General features: G+C 44.5%; 1 protein-coding gene across 3 annotated transcripts in view; it reads left to right on the top strand.

The window, feature by feature from the left end:
* SHROOM3 (shroom family member 3) overlaps positions 1 to 26,232 on the top strand; it is a 318,505-nt gene that overhangs the window by 126,262 nt on the left and 166,011 nt on the right. Inside the window, exon 1 of one of the 3 annotated variants that reach the window (XM_070458268.1) lies at positions 14,874 to 15,401. The exons of the other annotated variants lie outside the window; for them this stretch is intronic. The gene's annotated coding sequence lies outside the window, so the exon portion shown is untranslated. Of the gene's footprint in view, positions 1 to 14,873; positions 15,402 to 26,232 lie in introns of those variants that run through there. 3 annotated transcript variants of the gene reach the window in all.

Here is a 26,232-nt window from a genome sequence, read left to right as displayed (position 1 = left end):
GTCAGGGCAACTCAGAGGGAGCCCAAAACAAGGATGCAGATGGATTCCTCATGACTTTGTTTGAGCCTCGGATCCAGACCGATCCAGTCAGCTGCTGCTGTTGCTGTTCAGTCGCTTCAGTCGTGTCTGACTCTGCAACGCCACGGACTGTAGCCCGCCAGGCTCCTCTGTCCATAGCATTTTCCAGGCAAGAATACTGGAGTGGGTTGCCATTTCCCTGTCCAGGGGGTCTTCCCCTCCCAGGGATTGAACTGGCGTCTCCTGCTTGGCAGGTGGATTCTTTACCCCTGAGCCACCTGGGAAGCCCTGATCCAGTCAGATCCTAGTGTTTTTCGGTTGTGTGACCCAATAAACCTCTATACTTAAAGAAGGGGCTTCCCAGATGGCACTAGTGGTAAAGAACTCTGCCAATGCAGGAGACATAAGAGATGCCGCTTCGATCCCTGGGTCAGGAAGATCCTCTGGAAAAGGGCCTGGCAACCACTCCAGTATTCTTGCTTTGAGAATCTCATGGACAGAGGAGCCTGGTAGGCTATGGTCCATAGTGTCACAAAGAGTTGGACACAACTGGGTCAACTTAGCATGTACACACGCATGCTTAAATCGAGAAAAAAGAAAAGAAAAGAGCTCACTGCAGTGGGCAGGCTGAGCTCCTCCTTGCTGCCATCCCTGTTCCCTTACGGTCAAGAGTCTCATCACCAAACCGACCACACCTTTCACCAAAGAAGGGTCCTGTTTGAAGGCTTTCTCCTCTCTGTAAAATGAGATTGAGTGCACCCCCGACTCCGTGCTTCTCTGGGTGAGGTAGCTCTCCAGCCCTCCCTGGGGGGTTAGGTCCTGGGAGCCCGGCTTTGGGGATGCTTCCTGTGGCAGGGCCTGCCCGTTACTGTGTCCCCAGTGAAGCCCCAGCAGAGTCAGGGGCTCCGCTGTCACCTGTCGCTCCGAGGCTGGGACTCCTTTTTCAGTCCCCTCTTCCATGGCAGTGCTGTTCAGTGGTTATGGGCACTGGCTTCCAATTGAACAGGACTTGGTCAGCAGCCTGCCCCTTACTGGGAGGGCTGGGCCCATTGCCTACACCTCCCGATTTCCTTTTATTTCCTCTGGGAAGTGACGATGATCATTGTTGCTTTGTATGAAGCCTGGGATAATAAAGACCACACGTGTGAAGGAAAAACCTGGGCCCTGGGCTGGCCACGCCTCCCTTTACTCAGGTGCTAGCCGGCGAGCCAGTAGCTGAGAGGAGGTGTTTGCATCCTTCACTAAGTTTCCCTGCCCCCGAGTCCAGAAAATGTGGCGAAAGAGCGTGATTCAGGGAGCAGGGCTGGGCTTATGTTTCCTGCCAGTGAAAGTCAAACCCAAACTGGACTGAAATCAGATTTGTCAGAAGAAAGCAAGGGGAAAAGGTGACCTGCTGCTGACTGTAGATGGAAGAGAATTTTACGATGGTGGGGATCAGAGGTCACTGACAAAGCCCCTCTCCTGACCCCCCTGAGGGATCTTTCTGGAGAAACTGCTGCCTGCTTTATGGAGTTGAGGCACCCAGAAATGGAAGTGAGTATGAAAATCACTCAATCTTGTCTGACTCTTTACAACCCCATGGTCTGTCCCAGGAATTCTCCAGGCAAGAATACTGGCGTGGGTTGCCATTCCCTTCTCCAGGGGATCTTCCCGACCCAGGGATTGAACCAGGGTCTCCTGTATTGCAGGTGAATTCTTTACCACCTAAATCCCAGGACCAGAGACACAGAATTAGAAAGAGAAGCCAAGCTTGCTGACACAAGTCAGCCATGTCAGGGCCCCTGTGACAACTCCAAGGCCAGGCTCTTCTTTCCTTTCATCTTATGGCTTTTCCTTCCTCAGCGCCAGGAACTGATAATTTGGTGTGTTCCTGTTTTATGTGATGATTCTCCCCTCTCACTCTTCATCATCTTTCATGTATCATGTCATCTTCCTGTAACAGTTTCTCAACATGTAAAACACATTTAAACAACTTGCATCAAAATCAGCTGTGGTTCCTATTTAACATGCAAATGCCTGTACCCCCCAGATTAGACTGTCTGGGGCAGGGGGAGAGCCTGATTTTGTAGCAAGCTGGCCAAGTGATTCTATCGTCCACTGAAGCACGCAGCCTGCGCTGCTAGGAGACGCACCACAGCCTTCCTCTGACTGTGAAGTCATTCCTGTGGATCTTTTTTTGTCTGTTTGGCCCACACTGAACCTCAGATGATGGGATCAGTGTCAATTTGAGCGATTCCATGGTTATTCCTCAAGATGAAAGACTGGCTCCACGCCTCTTCTTGGCCATGGTATGTAAGTGAAATTCAGAATTCAGATTTTCAACCTTAAGTAGAGACTGGAGATGATTTTTGTCTTCTCGGAGCTCTTTCACAAACATTTTTGAACTGAACCCCAGTGCACAGTAATGTTCAAAAATAGCAATAGTGTTCGGTCTGCGTCCTGTCCAAGGGCATGATGGCTTGCAGCAGTTTCTAAAAATAGGTCTTCCTGGCCCAGGTCAGTAAGCAGGAATGGCCTCTGCGTCGCTCTGTTTACACATTTTCCCGTCTGACTCCTTCGTAACAACAATGCGGACTGGATGAGGCCTGGGGGCCCGCGGGGGTCTGTGGGAACTCTGGGTGACTGCACCATCCCCATGAGTGTGTTTGGATTCGGGGCCCTTTCAACCTTTGCTTCGTGACTCCTCATCCCCTTTCCATCACTGTCTCAAAGTCAGGGGCAGAGGTCAGAAACTCCAAGTCATTCCACAAGATCCTAACAAACAGAAAAATAAGCTCACATTCAGGAATGTAAGACCCACAGTGTTTTCCTTTGTTTAATCTGTCTTTCACTTTTCCTCTCTGCACACTTGTGAGTTTACAAGACATCACAGAGTTGCAAATGAAACTTCCAGACCTTTCAGTAGAATGTCCAGAAAAGGCTTGTCTTTGATTTTCTTTTGGAACAGTCTTGCAATAGTGAGAGGTCTGCTCTTTTTGGTGTAATAGTTCATGGCACCCCTATCCTTTCCCCTAAACACAGATGACATGAGTGGTATTAGAATGAAAATTTCTTGGAGTTAACATTTTAAAATTAAGGACATGGGATAAAAGTATGGGGACATTGAATATACATGAGGTGACTGAACTGGCCCACTGAGCCTTCACATTTGTAAGATTCTTAGTAGGTTCTGAAGAAGTGGGTTAATTTGTGTCAAATGCAAAATGTCATCTCTAGGAATCAATTTTGATTTACTAGTTAGCCTGCCACCTCTAAAGAAATAATTCTTACAAGCTCTCACATGTTAGCTTTGGATGTTCTAAGCCAGGGGTCCCCAACCTCCAGGATCTAATGCCTGATGATCTGAGGTGGAGCTGGTGTAGTAATAATAGAAATAAAATGCACAATAAATGTAATGTGCTTGAAATAGGTATTCAATTCAGTTCAGTTCAGTTGCTCAGTCATGTCCGAAGCTTGTGCTTCATCCACCCAGCATTTCTCATGATGTACTCTGCATATAAGTTAAATAAGCAGGGTGACAATATACAGCCTTGACATACTCCTTTCCCAATTTGGAGCCAGAAGCACAAGCTGGAATTAAGATTGCCGGGAGAAATATCAATAACCTCAGATATGCAGATGACACCACCCTTATGGCAGAAAGTGAAGAAGAATTAAAGAGTCTCTTGATGAAAGTGAAAGAGGAGAGTGAAAAAGTTGGCTCAACATTCAGAAAACTAAGATCATGGCATCCGGTCCTATCACTTCATGGGAAATAGATGGGGAAACAGTGGCTGACTTTATTTTTTGGGGCTCCAAAATTAGTGCAGATGGTGATTGCAGCCATGAAATTACAAGACGCTTACTCCTTGGAAGGAAAGTTATGACCAACCTAGATAGCATATTAAAAAGCAGAGACATTACTGGTCTGTCTAGTCAAGGCTATGGTTTTTTCAGTGATCATGTATGGATGTGAGAGTCGGACTATAAAGAAAGCTGAGTGGCAAAGAATTGATGCTTTTGAACTATGGTGTTGAAGAAGACTCTTGAGAGTCCCTTGACTGCAAGGAGATCCAACCAGTCCATCCTAAAGGAAATCAGTCCTGAATATTCATTAGAAGGACTGATGCTGAAGCTGAAACTCCAATACTTTGGCCACCTGATGCGAAGAGCTGACTCATTTGAAAAGAACTTGATGCTGGAAAAGATTGAGGGCAGTAGGAAAAAGGGGACAACAGAGGATGAGATGGTTGGATGGCATCACCAACTCAAAGGACATGAGTTTGGGTAAACTCCGGGAGTTGGTGATGGACAGGGAGGCCTGGCGTGCTGTGGTTCATGGGGTCGCAAAGAGTGGGACACTACTGAGTGTCTGAACTGAACTGAACTGTTTTCCATAGTAGCTGCACCAATTTACGTTTCTACCAACAGTGTACAAGGGTTGCCTTTTATTCTGACAAAACTTAATCTGATGTTCCTCACAATCTCACACTTGCTGGTCAACAATAAATTTTAGTCCTAGTCAAGTTAAAAGTTGTCCTGATCCAGTCATTTGAATAGTCAGTCCACTGAGGTACTGTGCAGGCTTTAACATAAAATGCTCCTTCTCTTAGATGCCATCCTCTGTCTTCACTGCCCAACTGTTTCACTGAAATACTGTCTAGGGGGTTGGCAGTGGCAAGTACGATCTTTGCACACACCGTCGCCTGGCCACTCGGCTCTGTTTGCAGTCTCCCCTGTCACTACTGAACTCCATGGCAGAATTCTGCAGCTGGTGAATCCACGGTCAGTTTTGGCCTGGGCACTGCCCCTGGAGAGCCCAGGCAACCTCCCACTGGCATAGTCAGTCTTGCTTCCATTAGCTTCAAACACCTTGGCATCTGTTAAGTTCTCCATCACAATATCCCCTAGCCCAGGGGTCCACCCCGGCTTCATCTCACCCATTTCATCCATCATAGCTGCCTCATTCCAAGTCTTCTGGAATGGCATCCAACATCCATCTAAATTGAGCTGAGCCAGGCCCTCTTTACAGTGACCTTCTCCTGGAGTCTCTAGTGGAGCAACAGAGCCAAGATTCCTTCATACCCTGGACATTCCCCTCTCATTCTTCGCATGAATGCCCTGTTCTCCCTGAGACCAGAGACGTGAAACCTGAACTTGGTTCTGATGGTATGACTTATCACCAGTCTCCCATGTTCCCACAATGCCCTGGAATGGCAAGGGTTGGACTTTCTTGCTATTTTTACTCTGCTCTATGCTTCCTTCCTTCTGTAACTCCAAGCCTCCTGTCTAAGGCAGGAAAATGCTTATTCAAAAAGATCCATGTACCCAATTTTGTAGCAACACTGTTTATAGTAGCCATGACATGGAGGCAACCCAGTGCCCATCAGCAGATGAATGGATTAAGGTAATGTGACACTGCTACTTTGTACTATGGGAAGTCTTTGGTGACTGGAATCCTTCAGGCTTAACCCTGGGTGGATTACAGTGGTTCTCAAAAGTGTGGTCACTAGCCAGGACCTGCTATGAAATGCAAAATCTGGGGCCCTCCTCCAAAATGCTGGGGTTTTAACCTAGTAACTGATGGTTTATCAAGCTTTCCAGGTGGTTCTGATGTACCCTAAAGAATAACAGCTTTAAGATTACAGCAAATTATCTCATTCCCCCTCTTACAGTTTCCAAACCTAAAGGCTTATTCAACAGACCAAATGTACACACGCGTGTGTGCTATGTCGCTTCATTTGTGTCCGACTCTTTGCGACCCTATGGACTGTGGAATGAAATTCGGACATACTACAACATTGAGGAATCTTGAGCATGTTGCACTAAGTGAAATAAGCCAGTCACAAAAAGACAGATACTGTGTGATCGCATTTGTGTGAGGTACCTTGAGTAGTCCTGTTCAGAGATACGAAAAGTAGAATGGTGGTTGCCAGGGCCTGGGGGAGGGAGACGGGGAGTTATTGTTTTATGGGTACAGAGTTTCAGTTTTGTAAGGTAAGAGGAGTTCTGGACATGGGTGCCGGTGACGGTTGCATAGCAACATGATTGCACTTAAAACCACTGAACTGTACAGAGTTAAAAATGGCTTAAGTTCTTAAGTAACAGGTACTGATTTGAGGAAAGGTCACATGCCTAACTCAACTGGTTGTCCGTGGAATGTAATATTGGATGTTAGAGTTCAGATCTCAATCTGGAAACAGATGTTCCTTGTAAATTTGGGTATTTTACCAGATGTTAGTGGAGTTTCTGAACTACCTGAAGTAGATGAAGAGACTGATCCAATCAATCTGACTCTGGAGTTTAAATAGGATAGTCAGTCTCACTGTGGCTATTGAGGTAAAAGATTATATATATACATGTAGTGTTGGGAATTTTTGCATGTAATATTCTATATGAGAAGTAATGATAAGCCATCAGCTTTTCCCCATTTGCTGAGAAGATGAGGCACTGGGAGAGCTTTGTCTAGTGGTTTGAATCGGTCGCCTCCTAGCTCCCTTTATTGTTGCTACTCTTCCAGCCATTTGGCACAAGGTGAATGAACCCATCCTCTTTAGAGGTGGCAACTTGAGGGTGGTATTGGCAGACAGTGGAGCTTTAATCCCCCTTTCCACCTCCCAATAATATGCATCAGTTGTCCACCCAATAAAATAATATTCCTCGCTACAAACAATTGATGTTTTCTCAATCTTGTTAACGGAGAAGGCAATGGCACCCCATTCCAGCACTCTTGCCTGGAAAATCCCATGGACGGAGGAGCCTGGTGGGCTGCAGTCCATGGGGTCGCTAAGAGTTGGACACGACTGAGCGACTTCACTTTCACTTTTCACTTTCATAAGCTGGAGAAGGAAATGGCAACCCACTCCAGTGTTCTTGCCTGGAGAACCCCAGGGACGGGGGAGCCTGGTGGGCTGCCGTCTATGGGGTCGCACAGAGTCGGACACGACTGAAGTGACTTAGCAGCAGCAGCAATCTTGTTAAGGATGAATGAAAGGATCTTTAGAAAATGGCTTTGGTGTAAGTGAAAACAGTGAATTTACTATGCAGAGCGCAGCTTCAAGGCAAGTTCCCTGAAACCTCTACACAATCCATTTGCCACCAGGGAGCCCCCCCTGTAGCAAATTCTGTAGCTCCAACTGTTCTAATCCCATTTCCACGCTGCACAAATTTCCAGGGAGAGAGAAAAAATCCAAATTCAAACATCCAAATATGCCTCCTGTCTCAGAACTATATTCATACATGACAGTGTTCTCATAAGCCCAGGAAATTAGTTTAGGTAAATAAAGATAGATAAAGTGAAAGTGTCAGTTGCTCAGTCATGTCCAACTCTTTGCTACCCCATGGACTGTAGCCTGCCAGGTTTCTCTGTCCATGGGATTCTCCAGGCAAGAATACTGGAGTGGGTTGTCATGCCCTCCTCCAGGGGATCTTCCTGACGCAGGAATCGAACCCATATCTCCTGTGGCTCCTGCCTTGCAGGCAGATTCTTTTAACATTAAATTGTTTTAAAAATCAAAGAACTTAGATACTTAATGTCAGCCTTCAAAGCACTACCACCAGTCCGTATAATGCGAAGCATGAACTCCTAGTCAGATACTAAATTCAGTAAGTTTCATTTTGCTCCTGATTAAGAACTGAAATTTATCACGTTCTTGTGGAAGAATTAAGAAGTCTTTCCTGGTGACTCAGTGGTAAAGAATCTGCTTGCTGATGCAGGAGACTTGGGTTTGATCTCAGGGTTGGGAAGATCCCCTGGAGAAGGAAATGGCATCCCATTCCAGTATTCTTGCCTGGAGAATTTCATGGACAGAGGAGCCTGGTGGGCTACAGTCCATGGGACCGAAAGGGTTGGACATGACTTAGAGATTAAACAATAAGAAAGCACGTTGTTTGCTAATTTTTATGAGGAGACCATGTGGTCCAGTGGAAAGGTACCCAACTAGACCACACACTGTGCTGACTGCCTGCCTGTATGTCTCCTGTCACATTTTGTTTTTCTTTTTTCCAGGAGGGTGGGTTTGCCAGCCCCAGTGCGATTCAAACTGCCTTTTGAGACTGTAGACAAGATGGAGGGTTAGGAAAGAGAAAGGAAGAATGTTCCCCACACTGTCTGTTTAAATTATGATTTGAAGGAGGTTTTATTATACCAAATTATCATCAGGCTAATTGCTTGACAGCCTCTCTCGTTACTGCTGGCTGGCGCCGTTCAACTGATATACTCGGCTGATATGTGGCTGGGGGCGGTATGGCATAGTCTCCCTAGGGAGAAATCTGGCAGCTGGAAAAATACCCCAAGCTCCTCGACATTGTGCATGCCATCCACATCGCACTTCTAAGTCACAACAGATCTAGTGTAGACAGTAGTGTTTAAGAGCATATTCCTTGAAATTAGGCTGCCCAGGTTCAAACCTTGTTATTACCTCTCGTTTGTTTTGTGATCCTGGGCAAGTTTTTAATCTCTTGGTGCCTCAGATTCTTCACTTATGAAGTGGGTATAAAAATAGTACCTCCCTAGTAGGGTTGTTGGAAGAGGTAAAATATGTCAAGTACTTAGTATTCTCCCTGATATAAAGTAAGCACCCTGCTAAGAAACTGTTGATAAATATGTATATGTCTGTATTGTTGCCTGTTACTCATTGTTTTTATTTTAGCTGTGTAATTTTCCTAGAGATTTAAATGAGTCATTATGCATGTGGGATCAGTTGTGTCTGATTCTTGGCGACCCCATAGACTGCCAGGCTCCTCTGTCCGTGGGATTTCCCAGGCAAGAATATTGGAGTGGGTTGCCATTTCCTTCTCCAGGGGATCTCCCCAACCCAGGGATCAAACCTGTGTCTCCTGCACTGGCAGGCAGATTCTTTACCACTGAGCCACCTGGGAAGCCTATAATGAGTCTTTAAGGATACCATAATTTGGATTTAGAGAATGAACTTATGGTTATCAGGGGGAAAGGATGCAAGGAAGGGATAGTCAGGGAGTTTGGGATGGGCATGTACACACTGATATATTTAAAATGGAAAACCAACAAGGACCTACTATATAGTAAAGGGAACTCTGCTCAATATTATATGCCAGTCTGGATGGGAGGGGAATTTGGGGGAGCATGGATACATGTATACATATGGCTGAGTTCCTTTACTGTTCATGTGAAGCTATCACAACATTGTTAATTGGCTATACTCCAATATAAAATAAAAAGTAAAAAAAATAAAAACAAAGAATACTGTAATTTGTGTTCAGCATGCTCTTTCTCCAGAGTTTTCTTTTTATCCTCGAGGATAAAATGTGAATCCAAATGTAATTCATCTGCCTGTTATTCTTAGCACTAAATGGTAGCTTGGGATTCCCCACTGAGGATATTGGGACTTTGAAGGGATGACCAAACCCAATACCTTTATTTACTACCTTCTGATCACTAACGTTCTTGTGATGAAATACCTTGGTTTTCCCCCAAAGAATTAGAGAATGTGAAGAGAGGAGAAAGACTAAGAGTGAAAGGATAACTTCAGGCCTGTTGGTCTCTGTGGTCAGAGGCAGCACAATAGGAGGGAGAGAGATTTAAATGCAAGAAAGGTGACTCTCATCAGTCATGTTAGCAATGAGAAAATATCATGCTTTCTGATTTCTGTATCATAGATGATTTGTGTCCTGCAATTATTGCACAGGAAAGGTATTGCGTTATAACACTTTGGACTTAACTGACATCTTTTATGACACTCAGAGGCCTATGGGCATTACTCATCAACCTTGATGTCAACATTGGGGTTGAAAAATGTTCACTTAAACACAAAGTGAGCATGGCTCAGCTGCTCTGTGTCCAGATCTGACTACTTTAGACACACTTGGAGTTTTTTGCACCAAATACAATTTCCCATGAAATTGAAGGAAAATGGACTAGAAGAAAGAAACTGAGCTTATTAAGTTTCTCCCTAGGCTCACTGCCCAGTTTCCTTTCAGTTTGGAATCTCTATGTGGGAATTTGCAGAATTGGACTAAACTATTTCTGAACCCATATGTTTGTTCACTTTTCTTGCCTTAGCTGTGATATTTTGTATAATGCCTGTTCTTTCTGATGACACAGTGTGATTTCTAAAAGTGAGATGTATAGGGTACAGTTTAACCTGAATCACTTACATGATTTTACAAAGTTTATCTATTTACTTAGCATCTAATATATGACCAATCATTGCTCTAGGTGCTTGGGACTCAGCCATGGTCTGACATACCTCTGTCCTCATGGAGTTGACATCCTTGTGAGCAGAGAAAAGGAATAGTGAACATTGCTGCTGCTGCTAAGTCACTTCAGACGTGTCCAACTCAGTTCGACCCCATAGATGGCAGCCCAACGGGCTCCGCTGTCCCTGGGATTCTTTAGGCAAGAACACTGGAGTAGGTTGCCATTTCCTTCTCCAGTGTGTGAAAGTGAAAAGTGAAAGTGAAGTTGCTTAGTTGTGTCCGACTCTTTGCGACCTCATGGACTGCAGCCTACCAGGCTCCTCCGTCCATGGGGTTTTCCAGGCAAGAGTACTGGAGTGGGGTGGCATTGCCTTCTCTGATAGTGAACATTATACATATGTAGATTATGCAGTATGTTAGGTGGTGAGTGCTCTGTGGAAAGAAAGCAGACCAGAGGACAAGGGGCTGTTTTCATTTCTTCCATTCATAAAATCCTTTCAATTCCTCCTGGGAGTATTGAGGATAAATTTTGTGGTGGTGGGGGTAGATTATGGAAAATGCCTTTATTATTTATTTCATATTATCTTTCGTTGAAGTATAGTTCATTTACAATGTTGTGTTACTTTCTGCTATATAGCATAATAATTCCATTATACATTTGTATACATTCTTTTTCATTATGGCTTATCACAGGCTATTGAGGACAGACATTCAATTTTAAAAATCATACTCCGTGAAAGAACTTTGAGCTTCTGGGCTGTGCCATAAAAGTACAGGCAAGTAAGTGCCCTACAGGCATCAAATCTGACATAGTAGATGAGTCTACCTTGCAACTGCTGGGGAACAGTGTAACTGTTATGCACAGATGCAAACACAAAGAAATTGAAAATAAGAAAACTACATTTTCTTCATTATTTAGTGAGGCTTTCTCTCCATAGACCCCCCATCTCTAACCACGAACAAGTACCCTACAAAGACATGTGCAAATCATTAAGGACAAATACCGTGGCAGTCTGGTGTTCTGAAATCAAGGCCATCTATTAAATATCTCGGCCTGCAGTTTATCAACAGAGTGACAGAAAACCCTCCTGCCTGTGGGTGTTTTAAAGGTAATCAGCAGGATGTACCTGAGGAGATGAGCTATTAGCTCTTAGAGAAAAGGAGAAAGAAAAACCCACATTTCTTCAAAAACTCATCTACTATATTCCTTTCTTCCTCCTCACCACAGATATTAGTACTGGGAAGAAACTTAGCGATGTTCTAGGTTAGTGAAGACTAGAGCCCAGAGATGATAAATGACTTGCTCAGGGTCACTTAGCGGGTCAGTGGCAGAGTCACAAGAAAGCCAAGCTCCCCCGCCTCCCGGTTCAGTACTGTGGGTTCTATAGCTCCACCTTCAGGTTAGATCATCAATACTTCTTCAGCATGGATTGCCTAGCCCTCCACCGCTGATTGCTAAAGAAGATAGGAGGGGACAAATGAGAAGTCTAAGGTGTCAGTATTAAAAGACACTTACTCCTTGGAAGGAAATTTATGACCAACCTAGATAGCATGTTAAAAAGCAGAGACATTACTTTGCCAACAAAGGTCCGTCTAGTCAAGGCTATGGTTTTTCCAGAGGTCATGTATGGATGTGAGAGTTGGACTATAAAGAAAGCTGAGCACCAAAGAATTGATGCTTTTGAACTGTGGTGTTGGAGAAGACTCTTGAGAGTCTCTTGGACTGCAAGGAGTTCCAACCAGTCCATCCTAAAGGAGATCAGTCCTGGGTGTTCATTGGAAGGACTGATGCTGAAGCTGAAACTCCAGTACTTTGGCAACCTGATGCGAAGAGCTGACTCATTGGAAAAGACCCTGATGCTGGGAGGGATTGGGGGCAGGAGAAGAAGGGGACAACAGAGGATGAGATGGCTGGGTGGCATCATCGACTCAAAGGACATGAATTTGGGTAAACTCCGGGAGTTGGTGATGGACAGGGAAGCCTGGCGTGCTGCAGTCCATGGGGTCACAAAGAGTCGGACACCACTGTGGGGCTGGACTGAACTGAACTGAACTGAAGGTGTCGGTGAAAGTGTTTCAGATTCTCTAGTAATCTGAAGTAGAGGGAGCAGGAAATAGAAGATGGGGCTGAGAGTAAGAGCTGGGGGAGCAGCATGGCGTGGAGAGTCTTTCTTCCAGACTGGGGGTGGTGGGGGGCTGCTGCACATTCCTGCGTGAAGGATTTCCTCTTTGCCTTGAATCCCCACTCCAGTGCTTGCTGTGAGGTGTTCAATGCATTACTTAGCCTCCCTTGCCTCATCTGTAAAAGTGTAACAATAATCACAGTGTTACATTATAGAATTGCAGTGATTAGAGAATACAACATAGCACCTATTGCCACATAATTAACTGCTGGTTATATAGTATTTGACTACAGTTCAGCTACAGGTTGAATCACATGAAATTGCTGTCATAGTCTACCAAAAATTGTCAAAATACTAACAGTTTTGTATGGTTCAGTCTAATACTACATAGGTATTCATTCTTTGTAAATATAACAATGGTTCCCTTATCCATCTCATAATTTGTGAACGGACAGTTGATTTGATTGCTTGAGTACAATCTTTCCTCTTTACTTGCCTGCTCTTTTTAGTTTCTCCAAAGAACTACGTAAAGACATCGTCTCTCCTAATGTAACGTATCACCCAAGAGGACATATGCAATGACGTAGTTCCTGGAGCCACTAATCTGTTGAGTATATTGTCACAGGCAGCTTGAATGGGAGTAGATTTGAAGTGAGCTTAGGTTGTGTAGAACTAGACTAAAAAATGACTGGTGAAATGAAGAGGGGGTAGACTCCTGGCCCCTTTAAGCCAGTGGGAATGTTCCACTGGTGGAGGGAATGGCATTCCCACACTCAATGGCTGGTTGTGATAAACACGTGTCGGGCAGAACCATTTGTCTTGTGCACTGGAAAGACCAGCGCCTGGCCGGCAGTAGCAGGTTGTTACATTGGACACATTCAAAATGAATTTTGTGGCCTGGCTGCCCTTGAACTCTGGTTTGGTGAGAGTAGCTGTGATAGGAGGACCCACAACTTAGTTGTGGTGTCTGGGGAGGCTGTGGGGTCGAGGAGGAAAACATGAAACTGGGATAAGGATTTTGCCTTCCTGGGGAGGAGGGGGAGTGTGGAAGCAAGGGACAGTTAGGGAGTTTGGGATGGACAAGTACACCCTGCTATATTTAAGATGGATAACCAACAAAGACCTACTTTCCAGCACGGGGAACTCTGCTCCCTGTGATGTGGCAGCCTGTTACGTGAGAGGTGAGTCTGAGGAAGAATGGATACATGTATATGTATGGCTGAGTCCCTTTGCTGTCCGTCTGAGACTATTACAACATTGTTAATTGGCTATAGTCCAAAATAAAATTAAAGTTTTTAAAGAAAATAAAAAGAATTTTGCCTTCTGCAAAGGAAAGAAGGCTACTTCTAAAGGAATGCATCCAGGGTGCAAGATCTAGAGGAGCTTTCTCTCCTGAAAGAGGGTTCTCTGTCCCACTCCCACCTCTGTTCCCATCTCATACTGGCTTCAACCCTGTTTCCTTAGATTTCATATAGTAGGAATAGAAATAGCTCTGGAATTCAAGTGAAGCATTCTGGAGGGACAGTCCTGCTAGTTAATACAGAACAATCTCTAAATAAAGTTAGTCTCACCTTCGAAATGTACTGACATCCTCAAGGATGCTTCAGACTTTCTTGGTGTCTGGAGTGGAGATGACTACTATATTTAGAGTATAACGCCCCCTATGATGTCAGAATGGTATGTGTGTGTGCGTGTGCTCCCTTTCCTTCTTTATTTCCACATCTAAAAAATGATCTGGAAATCTTTCATTTTATTTATTTATTTTTTATATAATTTATTTGGCCGCACTGGGTCTTAGTTGCAGTATGTGGGATCTAGTTCCCTGGCCAGGGATCAAACCTGGGTCCCCTGCATTGGAAGCACAGAGACCCAGCCTCGGGACCACCGAAGTCCCTGGAAGTCTTTTAAAGTTTCTGGAACAAGGAGGTTTACAGATTACACGTAGATCCATGGTTTTGTTTTTTCCCACCATGGCGGCCCTAAACTAATGAAAATGCATTTGCATAACCAGGAACGCAGACACTTGGAGTCGTTCTCTTTCTGCTTGCCCTATCCCTTCTCTCTCTGTGTCTGTGGCTACTGTCAAGCTGACCCCTACAGTCTGGGGCAAATACCGAAACTTGAATCAAGCTCTGCTTCTCCATACAACTGCAAAGGCCTGCTGCTTCAGAGGCTCAGATGGTCTGTTTAAGTGAAATTCTTTTTGCCAAGATTGCAAGGGTGAGCCGCGTGGCACTCCAGTGTACTGCATTTACTGTTGTTGTTTTGTTTTTTTATGAGAACGGCCTTTTATAAATTTTTGCGTCTGCCAGGGTTGAACAGCATTGAACGTGGTCCTCTGAAACAATGACGATAGAAAGATAGTCCTTTCTGTTGAGTCTCCTTCCGCTCCTCCTAGCTTCTGTGAGAAACTGTTGCTCGCAAAAACCATAGCTAATTAAAAATTGAACTTATTTAGCTGCACAGAAACCCGAGTGGGGGCGGCAAGGGGCGGGAGAAGAGCCGACAGGGGCGCCTGTGAGTGACGCCCCCAGCGCCATTCATTCCATCGTCCTTCCCTTCCATTTAACCGTCTTCACATCGTGGTTTTGCGAGTCGAAGGACCCTAGAGCGACCTTTGGGGACCCGCAGGAGAGGGCTTACCGTCGCCACTGAGCTCTGCTTGCAGCAGCGAGCCGGCTTCTGCAGAGCGCGGGGCGCCGGAGTGCGCGGGGCCGGCGTGCCCGCGGCCACTGCAGGAACCGGTTCTGGTCTCTGGCCGCGTGTCCTTCCCCTTACATCAGGGTGCCCGCCGCTGTCAGGCAGGCCGGCCGGCGATTGGCTGGGAGGAGGGCAGTAATCCGAACTGCCTTTTGTACTTGGCTAATCAGGGCAGCCGCCTGATTGCAGGTTCCCAGCGGAGGTGCCTGGGTGGTGTCTGACACCTGTGTCTTAGCTCTCGCCTTCCCGGAGCTGCTTCCCCGGGATTCTTTCCGGGCCGGATTCGTGTCTCTGTGTCACCTCCCCCCGGCCCTCGGGCCGCCAGCTTGGCCCCTTGTCATGCTGGACGAAGATGTCCAACAGACAATCGAGGACAGTGGAAGTGCCGGCTTAGACTTCCTTACGGTAAGTCCCTTTTAAACCAGGTATTTCTCGACCGAATTTCTCCATTTAGTTCGACAGAAATGCTTGTATCGGGCAGGTAAACTAAAGAAGGTCTGGGGAGTTGTTTTAGTTTAGGCTTTTATGATGAAACTTGTAAGTGATTGGAGTGTCAGATGTGCTGGCAAAATGATACCAAGACAGAAATAAAGATGTACATGCTGGGGGGCGGGTACTTGACAAACCACTGTCATCCTTGCAGGCAGCTGGCTCCTCACTGCGCACTTCTTCCTATTTGATGAGGAGCTCCAGTGATGATAGAATAAAGGAACTTTTCATCAAGGCCAACAAATTTGTATGTTTGTGCCATAGGCTCCTTCCCAACTGTGCAACCCAGGAGCTATCATCTAATTCTCATTCCCACTTCTTTTTAAAGCTGTCTTTAACTTTTTCCCTCTTGTGATAGGAAAGCGGTTTTTCTTTTTAAGGCTTGCTCAGCACAGAGGAGTTAGTAACTTTCACTCCAGCATGGGGTTTAATTGTACTGCTTGGCTCACTTCCCCTCACCTTTATTTTCCAGAGAAAGTCAGATTCTAGACGGAAGGACTCTGAGTCACAGTGAGATGCTTTGGAATATTAAGCCATGATTCTGATTAAGCTTAAGCTCTTCTATGACTTCATTTTATGTACTTTTAAGCTGATCGACAGATACTTCGGGGCCATCCTGTCTTCCTCTTGGATTGGTGTCAGCATACTTTTATTGTAGGGTTTAGTAATCCAAGGTTGGTAAAACGACTAGTGGTGTGGGCAAATGCTTACACCCTTGCCTGCTTGTTGTGATAAAGAAGAAAATTTTTATTTTTTTGAAATGAAAACTTTCTGAATATGGGTAAAGATCCATTTATAAATCTAATGAGGTTCTGAGGAAGATGTTCCCCATCTCTAAATGATTCCATTTAAATAGTAAGCTGGAATAGAACAGAGAGAGGTGGTGAAAAGCAGGCAATAAACATTCAGAAACCATATACTCAAGATCTATGCTAATCATCCTGAAATATGTTTTTTTCTTTCATTATTTATAGACAGTCGGAAGTCTCCATCTTTCTCAGCTGTTAGCTAACTATTCTTTATAAAGACATTTTCCTGTAATAAGATCAATGTATTTGTAATACTAAATATAAATACTAAAAATGCCTGCTCTGATGAATAGAAGCATCAGAAATGACATTGCCCACGGGTTGAAATGTGGTCATCATGCAAGTTTACAGAAATCATTTAAAATATAATGTATGTGCCCCATAGTACAGATGTTGGTGATTGAAAAATTATTTCAGTTGGTAGGTAGATATTAAGTGAATTATAAATATTGAGGGAATTAAAGGACAAGTAAATGTTGGAAAGCTAAATAAATACTGAATATTTAGCATTGAGTTCAAGTTCAGAATGTTAACTTCACCTATGAATTACAGTCTAGAGAATGTATAAATCCAAGTTGGTTTCCTGGTTTAAGGATAAGTCATTGCTCTATAGGGAGGGATGAATGCCATCTCAACCCTAATCACTATCTTAAAAAAAAAAAATTTCACTGTCCTTAATAACCTCAGAGTCCTAAAAAGAAACAGAGGGGAAGAGAGAGCTAGTTTCAAAACCTCTATCTAATTAAAAAGGAAGTAAGGTTACAAAAACCGCACATTTCATATTGAGTGTAGAAAACCCTGTACCTATCTACAGAGTATAAAGGGACCCCTGAATGTGTGATTTAACACAGTGGTTAATAACTAATACACACACACACACACACACACACACACACACACACACTTCATCCCGAGAACAGCGTTGGTGGAGTTAGATTGGGATAGGGATTAAGTATCTTATATTTATCTTTTTTCCCCAGTCTCTCCTTTCTGGAGCTGTGGAATGACTGCCAGGCTCCCTCGTCCACGGGGGGCCATGGGGATGGACCCCTCTAGTGTTCTGGAGAACACACAATGAGGCACAATAGTGTTGCCCCGCCGGACACACTGCCTGTGCCCCCGCGACTCTGCTCAAGAATGGGTCAGCTATGCAAATGAAGCCGTCCACGTCAGACTCTGCCCTCCCCTCCCCTCTCCCTCTCCTCCTCTCCTCCCTCAAAAGAGTCCCAGATTCCAGCCTTTGCCCCAGACTTTTCTGACTGGGGTAGGGGGGAGTGAGGATGAAGGGCGCTGTGAGCTCAGAAGCTGAACAACTGGGCCAGACTTCCCTTTGCCGGATGGGCTTCCACAGCCCTAGACAAATGGGAAAAGTCCTCATCTCCACCCCACTATAGATGGCTTCATGAACACGTCCCTGGTTAATAGGAGAGAGGTGCGTTTCCTGTTAGGCTGAGCTTCTAAAAGGCATGTTTTGTTTTGTGTTTTTAAATTGCTCCCAGCAATCCTAATGTTCACAATTTGGAGATGAGAGGGAAGCTTTAAGTCAGAACAGATGGGTGATTTTGGAAGGTGGGAACACAAGCAGTCTCAAGTCGTTTTGCTCCTAGTTGCACAGGTTGGATTTAAAAATGAGCGTCGGATGATGGTGGTGGTGCGGTGTTCGTGGCCTGTCATCTGATATCATGGGGAGGATCGCTCTTAACAAACGTCTGTGAGCTGAAACTGGTGGCTCTGATGTCCCGTCAGGTGATCCAGTGACCCTGGCATCAGACACTTCGGTTGGACTTTGCTTGGACACTCCAGACCTGGTTTTGTGGCAACAACTCAGGAGATGGAATTTAAATGAGCCCCACCCTGAAAAGCTGTGACTGTTGAGAATCACTTGTTTTTTTCCAAGTCCCAAAGCTCCTGAGTGGCCCATGCAGGTACTGGCAGACCTTTTCCACCAAAACCTGTGGTCAGTAATCCAGACCAGCCCTCCAGGTGGGGGCGGCCCCTACGATTAGACCCCGAAGTGCCGTCTCTAAGTTCCTTCCTTATCTTCTTCCCTGGCAGCACTGGAGGTTGGTCCTATGATATTTATTCACTGATATTTATGCAGTGATTTCACAGTTGTTTATTAATCGGGTTCATCAGTTCCTCTCTCTGATGCATGTAGGTCAATATTATTATCCCAGTTTGGAAGAATGAGAAAAGTGATGATGCGGAATGGTTTGTCCAGTAGCACCAAGAAGTGTGAACGTAGAATCTGCCCCACCTTGCTTTTCTCCCTTCCTTTCTGTCGAAGGATAAATCAGAAATGCTTAAGCCTCTTCCTCAGCAACTCTGGGTACTAAGAAGGCTTCAGTCCAAAACTCTGCTGCTCTCAACTGGACCACTGTAATGGGGAGGGGTCAGAGGCTTCCCAACAATGAACTGAATTGGGTGTGGAGTGAGGTGCGTATGCGTATGTGTGTGTGTGTATGTTTGAATGTCTGCACACTCGTGTGCGCCCACCTGCTTAACCTGAAGGATTCAAGACCCCCAGGGGTGTATTAGTAAAGTTTGTCCAAAGCCTCCGCTGACGGCAATGTCAGTACTCTGGCCTTTTCCTAGAGAGGCCTGATCATTCATTATTTATAACAAATCTCAGCCCAGGCCCAGTGGCCAGGGAGGTCGGCCGAGGAGCTGCGGGTGAGCTAGTCTGAAGGCGGCTGGCCTGCATTTGCCTCCGAAAGTATTTCAGGAATGTTAATGGTATGCCTGAGTGGAGGGCTTCAGAGCCGGAGCTGGGGCTGAGAACTGCTCTGTGGCCATCTGTTGAGGCCCAGAAGTCTCATAGCAACAGCTTCTCAAGAATGGTGCCCCCCCTTTTCTTTTAATTAAAATTAACTAACACAAAACCCCAAAACCGGCTCCACTGCTCAGAAAGACAGAGTTTGAATTCTTTCTACAGAGTGATGAGCTTTTAAGGAAGAAAAGCCCCCACATTCTTAATTCCTGTTCTTTAAATGAGCAATTTGTACTTGGTTTGAGGTCTTAATTTTTTTCTCTCCCCTGGGGTGGAATTCTCTTTTGGAAAAGGGTAGAGGTGAAAACAAGCTTTCAAAGCTGTGGCGAAATCATTGGCAAAACTCCGGTTAAGAATAAAAAAAAAGTGGTCAGACTTTTGAGATTTTCCTGGTATTTGTTGCTCTTAGTGATCCTGTCAGCAGCTGCATTTTTTTCCCTCTGTAATAATGTGAGCCTTATAAAACTGGATGTTTAGTGAGCGAAATGAACTTTAGACAAAGACCCTACTTTTACTGTGAATGTAGGGGCTCCACTATGAGTCTCTAAAATCTGTGTAAGAGTAGACTTTGGAAAAAGAGAGAGAGGAAAGTAATATATATAGCTTTTAGTTTTCCAGTCGGTGGGCTCTCAGTTAGCCATTCATAGTCACTGAGTTCCTTCCTCAGGATAGAAGCGCCTGTAAAATGTGAAATACCTGAAGCCTAACCAGCAGCTGTTGAGTGCAGGGGTGGGCGTTCTAGATGGAGACAAAAGAATTCTATTCCATTCTAAATTCTGCCCTGTACTGGGCTATTTTAGGAAGGTGCACAACCTGGTAGAGAATAGTTCCTCATCTGCAAATTGGATTTCTGCATTATTAGGAAGTTTAAATATAATCACATGAAAGGAACTCAGGAAATGATCCCCGAATGAATGGCATCTATAATAAGCTGCCATTCTTGCTATTGTACAACTCTGGGAAAATGGTTTCGTGAGGATGACTATATATATATATGTATATATATACATTTTCAAATCTTTGTATATTTAAGCATTTATATTTTCTTTTCCTAATTTTTATGGGAGCATACTTGCTTTACAATATTGCGTTAGTCTCTGCTGTACAGCGAAGTGAGTCAGCTATACATACACATGTGTCCCGTCTTTTTTAATTTCTTTCCCACTGAGATCCCTACAGAGCCCTGGGCGTTCTATGTACTTTACAGTAGGTTCTCATTCGTTATCTGTTGTATCCATACTATCAGTAGCGTATGTATGTCAATCCCAATCTCCCAATTCATTCCACCCTATCCCTTTTCCCTTTGGTAGCCGTGTTTTCTTGACATCTGTGTCTCTATTTCTGCTATGCAAATAAGATCATCTGTATAATTTTTCTATATTCCACATATATGTCTTAAGTATATTTTCATTTAAAAACCTGGAGAGGATATAAATATATATATATCCTCAAATCTTGTCCAATAAAATGTTTCTATAGTATCAGAAAGTATTCTGACAAGTGATTTTTCCTACACATATATAGAATCATGAATATAGTACACATGTGGAATGCTTCTTTACATTTTTGATTGCTAGTATTGTTTGGGAGTATTATTCAGATCTAACATATTGCCTCTGATGGTCAAAAATAGTGTGACCAACTCGTGGGGAAAGGATGTATACTCCGAGTTTAACTTAGTCTTTCTATGAAAAGCATGACCCCTTACCCTTTCTGTATTGATTGCCTCGTGTATAAAATTTAACCAGTAAGTATTTATGCAGTGTCTACCACGTGCCAGCCGTGTTCCACACGCTGGGGGTTTAGGGTCATGAACAAAAGTAGACAAAAATCCTTGCATACATTCTGGTCAAGATAGACAAACCCCTAAATAACTAGGTTATAAAATAACTGCTATGGAAAAACCTTAAGCAAGGAACATAAGCAGAGGGGATATTGTCATTTTTTGAAGGGTGGTGAGAGAAGGCCTACGAGGAAAGTGATGAAGGAAGACGAAGTAATACATGAAGGAGGTGAGAACCTAAGCCTTGGGATAAGCTGGGGAAGAAGATAGAACCCCGAGAGAAAAGCAAGTGCAAAGGCCCTGGGGGCAGTATAGATGGCATGTGAAAGGAAGAACCAGATGACTGCAGTGGGGGCAAAGGTCAGGGCCCTCTACCACCGCAAGGCATTTGACTTTTTCTCTGAGTGAACCCTAAGAGGACTTACTTCACAGAGCTGTCGCAGGGTTTAAATGAAATAATTTGTTTGAAGCCTTAAGTGCCTACCATGTAACAATTCTTCTGTAATTATTAGCCATTGTTCCTTTGTTTATTATTACCACCACCTAGGATTTAAAGATAGGATAATGTGAGCACATAGAAGAGAGTGTTGTTCTGATTAAAGCGGATCGTCACTATGAGAATTAAATTCCCACGCTCAGCCCCTTAGCTGTTCGATTTTATCATCTAAGGGGGTCCCAATTCTATATCTTCAAACATATGAGGGCTTACTTTTTAAAAACTAGCCTGTTTAAATTATAGCATTGTCTCTCTTAGGAAAGCACTGAGTTCATACTCTCTAGGGACAGGTGTCTTTGGATCCATTTGGTTTAAGTTTCAGCTATAAAAATCCTGTTGAATTCCACTGAATTCACATGCTCTCTCAATGAACTCATGTTTGAGTTTTGATATGGATCCCTCCTTCAGGCCACGGGATCCCACGTGGGGAGGAACTTAGTGCAGATGTAATTAAAACAAGGAATCCATGTCTTTTCCTTCTCCCCTGAGCCCAGAAGCAAGACTGGTTTTGCTGGCTGCTTTGAGAACCCTCTTTCAAAATTATCTTCTTGGACACACCTCTGTGTCTCCTCCTTTGAACTTTTGAAGAATTTTGGTAGGAGCTCAGGTCAAGGAGTGCCTAGCTCAGAAACTAGAAGAGAGGGAATCTTCTTCTCCAAGCATTTGAAGGCCATCATTTAGAATCAGGGTTATCTTATCCTTGCTCCAGAATCAGGAAAAGTGGCTTTGGGGACAATAAAAGGAAATTCTTGATGGTAACTAGAGATGACAGGTAAAGAAAGAGGCTAAAAATGTATACCCTCCATGGTGGGAACATTCCAGTGGAGGCTAGGTAACCACGGGGCAAAGGGGTTCTCCAGCATTTGGAGGGCAGCTTGGTTTCTTAAGTTCTCTTCTAAATTTGTGATTCTGCTTTCTTTCAAGATACGCTTATTGAAAACTAAATTCTGCGGGGAAAGTCACTGTAAATTTTCTTTAACCGACATCTTAAATTAAGGATTCCGAGAGCAAGAAACAGATGATTGTGGAAACTCTGTTCAACTTAGGGGTCAGATGGGTCATCCTCCTGCAGTGGTGACCCTGGTCCTGCAGTGGTGACGTTGGTCTGGGTGCCTGAAGCCCCTATTCTCCCAACATCGACAGTCCTGTGCTCCCATTTTACAGATTCAAATATCAGGGTGTTGTCATATCACTGCTACTTGATGCAGAGTTGCTTAGTCATAATCAGTGGGTAGGATAGACTATAGCTTGCTTTTCCTTTTGAACAAATGCTTGTATGAATTTATGTTTTAAATAACTGATAAACATGCACTCCTAAAAAGCCTACGGACAAAGCTACAGTTTTAATCCCTATTTACCAAGTTATTAAACAATTGTGATACCAGTTCAGGAACTATTCAAGGTCATGTGGTGAGAGAGCAGTTGAGAGAAAGAGAGTTTGAACCCAGGCAGTTGGCCAGCAGGATCTGTGCCCTTAAATCCTATTTGAATGTGCCCCAAAACTGCTTTATCTAGTCCTATGAACCTTTTTCATTTGTGGTAGCACTCCTGTTGATTTAGAGGAAAAAAAAATGATCTGGCATATCATTACACTTTATTGCCCTCTATAAGGGCAGAGAACAAAAACTGTTGATACCTGTGCCTAGAATAGTGCCTGGGGCATGGCGGATACTCAAATATTTGTTGAATAAGTGAGGGAGTGAGGGTGTGACTTGAATAAATAGTAGTAGGGCCATAGAAATGCCTTCTTAATCTCACAGAGGCACAGAGATGTATGTGAATGCAGGATGCCACTTAAAGCAAAAACTTTGAAAAGTTACAAACCAGATAAAATTAGAGGTGAGGATACAATGAGGCAGTGTCAACAGCTGCATCTTTTGTTAAGTCTCATTAATATTTTAATTAATAAGTCCTATCACACTAGAAACAGTGCCCCTAAAAGACCTCAAACTAATATTGGCCGCATGACAATTAGGGAAGAAGCAAACCAAGGAACCATGAATCCCACTAAGTCAGGATTTTTAGAGTGGGATTTGGACACTGAACATTCTACACTTAACACTTAGGGGGCTTCCCTGGTGGCTCAGTCTGTAAAGAACCTTCCTGCCAATGCAGGAGATGTGGGTTCAGTCCATGAGTTGGGAAGATCCCCTGGAGAAGGAAATAGCAACCCACTCCAGTATTCTTGCCTGGCAAATCCCATGGACAGAGGAGCCTGGCAAGCTGAAGTCCATGGTGTCTCAAGACTCGGGCACGGCTTAGGAACTAAACCACCACCATCATTTAACATATAACAGTACATTTAACAAATGGACCCTGAGAATCACAGAGTTATTAAGGGGCAGAGAAAAGAAGCCCCAGTTTGGCCAATGCTGGTGCCTGGGGGAATATTTGGGTGCAGTGAAGGTAAACCCACTCAGACCAGCTCCAAAAAAAGATGTTTGATCACTTAATGTGATGATTAAGTCTGGGGGAGTCGAAAGTGTCAGTGATTTTCCCACCTTGGCATTGCTGGGTTTGTGATGTTGGACAAATTCCTCAATGTTTCTGGCCCTTGTTTACCTATCTGAAAGGTAGAGAATAATTAAAGTATCTATTGATATTTTGGTGGGTTGTTGCATAGATTAAATGAAGTAATACATATAAAGCACTTAGAACACTGCCTGACACATAGTAAGATGTGTAACCACCAGCCTTTATTATGATTCAGCAAGTAGGCAGCTCTTTGACTCGGTGGACGTGAGTTTGAGTAAACTCTAGGATTTGGTGATGGCCAGGGAGGCCTGGTGTGCCACAGTCCATGGGGTCGCAGAGTTGGACATGCTGAGTGACTGAACTGATATGGGATGAAGTAAAACTGAAGTTCTCTGCTCCATGCTTACTTTCTGCATCCATATCCACCCTCCTAGCACACACACACAAACACACTGACACACACAAACACAGTGAAGAAGAGTCCTATTTAGTGTAGAGAAAAGTATATATATGAAAAAGAGAAAGAGAAAAACATTGAAATGGAGACAGACAGACAGACACATACACAGATATACACACATCCAAAAAGATGAGCTTGAGGGAGAACCTGAAAATATTTACAATCCCTGGGACTGTCTCCCTCCTTGACCTTCCCGAGAAATTCCCATTTTCGCTTAAATTCATCCGTAGGTTCAGTGTCACTTGTATCATTTGCAGTGACAACCACCAAGTCCAGCAAGCATTTCCCCCAACTTCTGGGTGTCTGTCCTCCTGTATCCGCTCATGTGTGGTGCTCGCTCACCATGCAGCGAGGGGTCCTCCACCAGTGGCCTCCAGCTCTCCAGCTTTCATCACCTTCCTAACTCAGGCCCCGGGCCCTGGCTCCATCTTCCACGGCCAACCACGTGAATGGCTATGGCAACCCACTCCAGTACTCTTGCCTGGAAAATCCCATGGATGGAGAAGCCTGGTAGGCTACAGTCCATGGGGTTACAAAGAGTCGGACATGACTGAGCGACTTCACTTTCATGGGCAAGGAAGAGCGGGTCTGGCCTCACGCCTTCAGCAGGGGCTTGATCAGGGCCGTGCTCCCCTAGAGGAGTTGTGAGCAGGAAAATAATGACACCTCGGAGTAAAACTGTGTGGTATCTGCCCGGTCCTTCTTAAAATGGCTCGCACCTTATTGAAAAGTACGTTTCCCACAAATAGAATAGCTAGATTTCAGATATACAAGGGAGGGCATTCGACAGACATTTTAAGTCTCCAGGCTCTGCTTCCTGTGGCCTGGCTTGAATAGAGAAGAGAATTCTGGACTTGTGTCAGGAAGGGACACGTGAGGGGTTTGAGGAGGGCGTGAGCAGGAGAACTGAGCGGAGTCATGCATGAAGTCAGTGTGGCCATGAGGGACAGGCCAACGGGGAACGCCATACAGGGCCCGTGGCAAAGATTCCAAGAAAGGCAGAAATACAAGAATCTGAGCCGGTGGTTCAGTGAGCATGGCTATTTTTTGGCCGTATCATGTGGCACATGGGATTCCTTTGTTTGTTGTTTTTTTTTTTTTTTTTTGCACCCCCCCCCCCCCCCCCAACGTGGGATTCTAATTCCCTGACCGAGGATAGAACCTACGCCACCTGCAGTGGAAACTCGGAGTCCCAGCTGCTGGACTACCAGGGAAGTCCCTCTTTATTTAATTTTTAGTATTTCTTTTCACTCACTTTTATTACAAAAACATCCAAACACTAGAGAAAATAGAAGGTACCACAAATTCCAATTCCCCTACCCTCCAGCACACCCACCCGCCATCCAGCTGGATGGCTCTTGTTAAGTCTGGGAGTAAAGTGGAGGGAAAATTGCTCTGTTGTGTCTGACTTTTTGTGACCCTATGGACTGTAGCCCTCCAGGCTCCTCTGTCCTTGGGATTTTCCAGGCAAGAATACTGAAGTGGGTTGCTGTTCCCTTATCCAGGGGATCTTCCCAACCCAGGAATCAAACCCAGGTCTCCCGCATTGCTGGCAGATTCCTTACCACTTGAGCCACCAGAGGAGCCCAAAGTCTGGGAAGTGGATTTGATGATGGTGGTGGAGAATTCAGTAAAAGACACAATAGTGAAAGACAGACGTATTAGTTTACTCCACAGAGGGGACAGGAAGTTGAAATCTAAGATTCTTCTTAATCATGGGTTAATGAAATGATTGCTAAATGAGTTCTGGCTTCTGGTTATTTGAGTAGGGATTATGTAATTTGAGGAAGCAGACTCCCCCTATAGCCTAAGCTCCAAATTGCTGAGGGTCTTACTTGGTGACAAGACTAAGAAAACAAGAGGCATTGTTCATTTGACATTTGGCAGCTCTTGGTCTGCAGTCTCCCAGGCACGGTGCTAGGCTTTCTAGGCACCGAAATCTGAAAGATAGGGT

Source organism: Odocoileus virginianus, chromosome 29 (genome assembly GCF_023699985.2).
Source record: "Odocoileus virginianus isolate 20LAN1187 ecotype Illinois chromosome 29, Ovbor_1.2, whole genome shotgun sequence".
NCBI lineage: Eukaryota > Metazoa > Chordata > Mammalia > Artiodactyla > Cervidae > Odocoileus > Odocoileus virginianus.
This window is presented reverse-complemented; position numbering and strand designations above follow the sequence as displayed.